Source organism: Heloderma suspectum, chromosome 6 (genome assembly GCF_057233095.1).
Source record: "Heloderma suspectum isolate Gila_16-S chromosome 6, 16-S_ref, whole genome shotgun sequence".
NCBI classification, from domain to species: Eukaryota; Metazoa; Chordata; class Lepidosauria; order Squamata; family Helodermatidae; genus Heloderma; species Heloderma suspectum.
Genome location: NC_139463.1, coordinates 3696553 through 3702552, shown reverse-complemented (window position 1 = coordinate 3702552; position 6000 = coordinate 3696553). Strand labels below are relative to the sequence as shown.

At 48.7% G+C, this 6000-nt stretch overlaps 1 protein-coding gene across 1 annotated transcript in view; it reads left to right on the top strand.

Annotated features, from left to right (window-relative positions):
* The first annotated feature begins 2500 nt into the window (after nt 1–2500).
* Nucleotides 2501–6000, top strand: part of LOC146340381 (NXPE family member 1-like) — a 29159-nt gene continuing 25659 nt past the window's right edge. The window contains exons 1-2 of the mRNA XM_084860623.1: nt 2501–2599; nt 3963–4123. The gene's annotated coding sequence lies outside the window, so the exon portion shown is untranslated. The remainder of the gene's footprint in view (nt 2600–3962; nt 4124–6000) is intronic.

Below are 6000 nucleotides of genomic sequence, written 5' to 3'. Positions count from 1 at the left end.
CCTACTCTTCATAGGGCTTTGTTTCCAGTCCCCTGATCATCTTTTTTGCCCTCCTCTGAAACCTCTCCAGTATGTCTGCATCCTTCTTAAAGTGCAGTGCCCAGAACTGGACACAGTACTCCAGACGAGGCCTAACTAGTGCTGAGTAGAGGGGAACTAGCATTTCCCGGGATTTGGAAGCTATGCTTCTATTAATGCAGCCCAAAAGAGCAGTGGCCTTTTTTGCAGCCACATCATATTGTTGGCTCATATTCAGCTTGTGATCGACAACAATTCCATGATCTTTCTCACTTGTAGTGTTGTTGAGCCACATATCCCCCACCTTGTAACTGTGCATTTGGTTTCTTTTTCCTAGGTGCAGAACTTGGCATTTATCTCTGTTAAATTTCATTCTGTTGTTTTCTGCCCAGTGCTCCAGCCTATCAAGATCACTTTGAATTTTGTTTCTGTCTTCCAAGGTATTAGCTATCCTGCCCAATTTTGTGTCATCTGCAAATGTGATCAGCATTCCCTGCACCTCCTCATCCAAGTCATCAATAAAAAATGTTGAAGAGCACTGGGCCCAGGACTGAGCCCTGCGGCACCCCGCTTGTTACCTCTCCCCAGTTTGAGAAGGTCCCATTGATAAGCACTCTTTGAGTCCGATGCTGTAGCCAACTGTGGATCCACCGGATCGTTGTTTCATCTAGCCCACTTTGAGCTAGTTTGCTCATCAGGATATCATGGAGCACTTTGTCGAAAGCTTTGCTGAAGCCAAGGTATATTATGTCTACAGCATTCCCACAGTCCACAAGGGAGGTTACCTGATCAAAAAATGAGATCAGTTTGTCTGGCAGGATTTGTTCTTGACAAATCCATGTTGGCTTTGAGTCATCACTGCATTGTTTTCAAGGTGCTGACAGACTGATTGCTTTATCATCTGCTCCAGAATTTTCCCAGGGATTGATGTCAGACTGACTGGTTTGTAGTTTCCAGGTTCCCCCCTTTTGCCCTTTTTGAAGATAGGGACAACATTAGCTCTCCTCCAGTCATCTGGCACTTCACCTGTCCTCCATGACTTCTCAAAGAGAATAGACAGCGGTTCTGAGAGTTCTTCTGCCAGTTCCTTTATTACTCTAGGATGCAGTTCATCTGGCCCTGGAGAGTTGAACTCATTCAAAGTAATGAGGTGTTCCTTGACCATATGCCTGTCGATCTCAAGCTGCAATCCTGCCCCTTCAGCCTGTACTTCACCTTTGCCAGGGGGGTCATAGACCCTCTTTGGGGAGAAAACTGAGCCAATTGGTTCAACATTGTTTACATCTCATACTAGGTCCTGGGTGACAACTCTTAGGATGAAATCCAAGGTCGCCTCCCCTCTGTTCAGTTCCATGACCAACTGTTCTCGGGTACAATAATTTAGGGCATCGAGAAATTTAACCTCTTTCTTGTGGCTGGAACATGCATTTATCCAATCAATGTGGGGATAATTGAAGTTGCCCATTATTACAACACTTCCTCATTTGGAGGCCTCCCTGATTTTGTTTTCCATCTCCAGGTCACTCTGAGCATTCTGGTCTGGGGGACAATAGCATGTTCCTAGCACTAAATTAGTTTTGGAGCCTGGTATTGTCACCCACAGAGCTTCTGTGAAAGAGCCTACCTCTTTTAGGTGTAACAGCAAAGGTCTTAGGCAGCAAAAATCAGTGTTCTTCAGTAAAGAAATGAAACTTCCATATTATTCACTTGACATCTCTTTCCCTCAGACCTTACTGCTCACTTTTTTTCTCTGCTTCCTGCCAACTTACTAGGGATGGGCAGATTCCCTACCATCTGGCCCGAGGGGAATACGCCCATGGGGGGAGGTGATCTGTTCCTCCCCCCGGAATCCATCCAGGCCAGCTCCACGGCGATTCCGCAGAGCCACCAGCCAGCTCCGAAGCACCAGTGATACAGCTGCATTTACCTTAAACTAAGTCCTTTATGGCCCCAAATGGCATGCTGGACGCCATTTGCGTCTGCAGTCAGTCCCCTTCAGCCAGCGATATGGCATGGTGGACATATTGCTGGCAATCCGGAGCTGTAGGATCCGGCCGAAGAGGATTCCGTGGGGAGGCGGAGGTAAGCGTTCCATACCACGGACTCCGGGGGGGCGGCGGATTCTTTAGAATTCTCCACCATTCCTACAACTTACGAGAACGTTGCATGCATCTGACAAAGTGGACTTTAATGCATAAAAGAGTGTTGCATGCTATGTTTGTTAAGGTACCGATACCAAACTCTGCTATTTTTGACACGGGATTCAGTGCTGGGGGAAAAGAAGCCTCATTTCAGTTTGGGTAAAGTACAGAGGAAACCCCTCCTTTTTAAAAAAAAAATCTTAGAGGCCTCACCAGGGCCTGTTTCCTTATCTCACTATGAGGAGTACTGCTGTCTTCAACTTCAAAAGTGTATGAGGCCGAAAGCTTCTGCACCACCCCAAACAGGTTAACGCCTTCAACTGTTTGTTACTGTGTTCATCCCCCGTGTTTTGACTCGCAAAGCCTCTTTCTCACTTTCTGTTCCTCCAGAGGCCCTCCGTTGCCTCCACCTTCATCTCACTCAAAGCAACCAAACCAGGGTAGGTACTATAACCTCTTCTCTTCCCCCACCCCAATTTCTCTAGCTTGCTGGACCCCCCTTTTCCCCTGCCATTATTCTGGCCACAACAAAGAGGTAACCAGTCTCAATACCCTAAATGCCTGTGCCCTGGAATAGTTGGTGACAGAAGCAGAGCAGAGGCAACCCTGGATTTAATCCTAAGTATTGTCACCCAGGACCTTGTGTGAGATGTGAGGGCTGTTGACTCAGTCGGGAAATTGCTAAGGAAATCCAACAAAATCACATTTGAGTGACTTGGAAAGAGGAAACCTCTCTGAAATTAGGGCAGTGGCAAAGAGGAGGTTGAAAGGGAAAGTCACAAGGGTCCAAATTCTCCAAAATGTATGGGGGCTACTCCAAAGCACACTGACTGAAGCTCAGCTCAAGTGTACATCACCAGTCAGGAACTGGTGATGTACAATGGCAGCCCTTGCTGTTGAGAGAAGGAAAATTGGGTGGGGAGGGGGGAGCCCAGCAAAGTGCAAACCCTCTTTTCCTTTCTCACATTTTTCTCATGCAGCACATCTCACAGATGTGCTGGATGCCACCTTCCCATTATTTCTTTGGGGCCTGCCCTGCTTGAAGCACAGGTTAATGCCGGGAGGAAGGTGGATGGCGTGATGTTTCTTCAGAACGATTTGGGGCTGGGAGGGCAGTAGGAGCCATTGGAGGGGGCGAGAGTGTGGTCTGGCTGAAGGAGCAGTGCTGTGACGGGGAATCATCAGGCCTGAGAGGTGTGCCAGGTCTGTCAGGCCTGCTGACTTTTGAGTTGGGGTTTCTTTGCTTGGCCCTGCAGCTTGAGTGCCCTTTCTGGGAAGAGAAATAGGTATCCACAGCTGACTGTGACGAGGAGGGCTCCTTGTTGAAGGGGAGACCAAGTGCAGTTCAGGGAGCTCTTTGTCTCATTGATAATGAAGTTGTGGCTGTTGAGGCAAGACACTGTTAGAGTTATATCGTGTAGTGCTTTGTGTCTGGAGGGAGATCAGATGCATAGGTTGTCCAGGTGCACATAAATGAACACCCTTCAGTCGTAGATGAGCCACCAGGGCCATTCTTATTTTGGTGAGGACTCAAGGAGCCGAGGTTAGGCCAAAGGGCATGGGTCTGTATCGGAAATGGTGCTGCTGCTGTGGGATCCAAGAGATCCCATATGGTCAGGCTGTCATTCCTCCTCTCCCCATCAGTGAGCTTGATCCAGTGGTTGAGACATGCCAGCTGCCACTCACCGGGTTGCTCCGTGCGAATGCAGGCGACAGAATCGTGCTCCAAGAGGGAGGTGAGGCTGAGCCGCTTGGCTTTGAAGGGTTCCTGAAAAAGCTGACATGGCTTCATCTTTTTTGCAGGTTTGCTACCTACTTTTGTTGTTGCTGTTGTTGGAGGAAGAGGAGCCATGAGGGGGGAATGAAAATGAAACAGTAAGGGAGGATAAAGAAGGAAGGCATTTGTTTCGGTAGAGAAAAAGCTTTGAGGACTGAAGTTAAGGAGAAGAACGATAAGAATTCAGGTATTGTAATAGTAAAAGCAGAATCTTGAATAGATGAGATGAGAAATTCCTCTATCCTGGGCAAAAAAGCAGAGTTGAATTGGAGTAAGGAGGAGCCTGGGACTGGTATATCATTCAAAAATTTGTCACAAGGTCCCCGATTTTCCTGGGCAGTAGAGGGAGTAAACCCATTATTGGATGCCTTCCTCACACCAATCTGGAGAATAATTTGTTTTATCAGCCAAGGGAGTGTACTGGATTAGGTCCACCTCAGATGCGCATGCAAACAGCAGTCTCATAAAAGGGAAGCTTTTCCCCCCCAACATATGGGTGTGTTTTACTACATCAGCAGGTAAAGGCAATAAATTAGAACTTTTATTGAATATAAGCCAAATAGGGATGTCAGAGAATTCCGCCACGGATCTCGGTGAGGCCGAATGCCAGTGCATTCGGCCCCCCGAAATCTGTGGCGGAATGGCCTTCCACCCCCCGCCCCCCTGCGGATCCCCCCTGGGATGAGACTTACCTGGGGCGGATCTTCCGGGTGGTGGCGGCTGCGGCTGCGGCGGCTGCGGCGACCGGTCTTCCGACCGGCTGTCGCCGCCGCTGCCATTTCCAGGCTGGTGTAAAAAAAAAGACAAAAAAGACATGATAGGCTACGTAAATCTTTATGTGCCTATCATGGTTGGGGGTGGGTTTAAAAAAAAAAACGCGTACACAAATGGCGGCGCCTACGGCCGCTGCCATTTGCGTTCCTTCTATTTACTATCTTAATCTACGTAAATATTTACGTAGACTATGACGGCGAAAATAAAGGGGAACGCAAATAGCGTAGCGGGCACTATTTGCGTCCCCTTTTGATTTGCCGTTTTAGCCTACGTAAAGATTTACGTAGGCTAAAATGGTGAATGAAAAAGGGACACAAATAGCGCCCGCTACGCTATTTGCATTCCCCTTTATTTTCACCGTCATAGTCTACGTAAATATTTACGTAGATTAAGACGGCCAAAAAGAAGGAACGCAAATGGCGGCGGCCGTAGCCGCCGCCATTTGTGTACACGGGGTTTTTTTTGGGGGGGGGGGTTACCTAGAGCCCTCCACGGCTGGAAATCCAGCTGCGGACGGCCCTGGCTGGGCCAGGCCTGGCCAGCTGCTCTGCGGAGCTGCCTCAGAGCACAGCTGGCCGTACGAGGATTCCAGGGGGAGGAACGGAGCGCCTCCCCCCCGGTCAGGATTCCGGGCGGAGGGACGGAACGCCTCCCCCCCACCACCATCAACATAATCGCGAAAGGTAAGTCACTTTCATACAACCCTAAAGCCAAAGCAAACGTCTTGTTTAGTGGATATTAGGGATGTGTGAAAGTCCCTTATCTGATCCCGAAGCTTGATTAGCAAATAGCATTCCCCTTATTTTCGCCGTAGTCTATGTAAATGTTTACGTAGACTACACGTGCCAACATAAGGAACGCAAATGGCGGCGCCCATGGGTGCCGCCATTTGCGTATGCGCGGGTTTTGTTTTTTTTTACTCAGCCGTGATAGGCTACGTAAACATTTACGTAGCCTATCATGGTGTTTTTTAAAAATTTAGCTGTGATAGGCTACGTAAATTTTTACGTAGCCTATCACGTTATTTTTATTTTTATTTAACTTGGAAATGGTGGCGGCGGCAGCCTGTTGGAAGACCGGCCGCTGCAGCCGCTGCCGCCGAACCGCTGCCGGAGCCGCCGCCAGGGACATTCGCACAAGGTAAGTCCTGTCCTGGGGGGGCAGGGGAGCAGACCGTTTCTCCACCAATTTTGGGGGGCCGAATGTGCTGCCATTCGGTCTCCCTGAGATTCGTGGAGAAATTCTCTGACATCCCTAGTGGATATGGCTTATAAATGTTATAAATTGTGG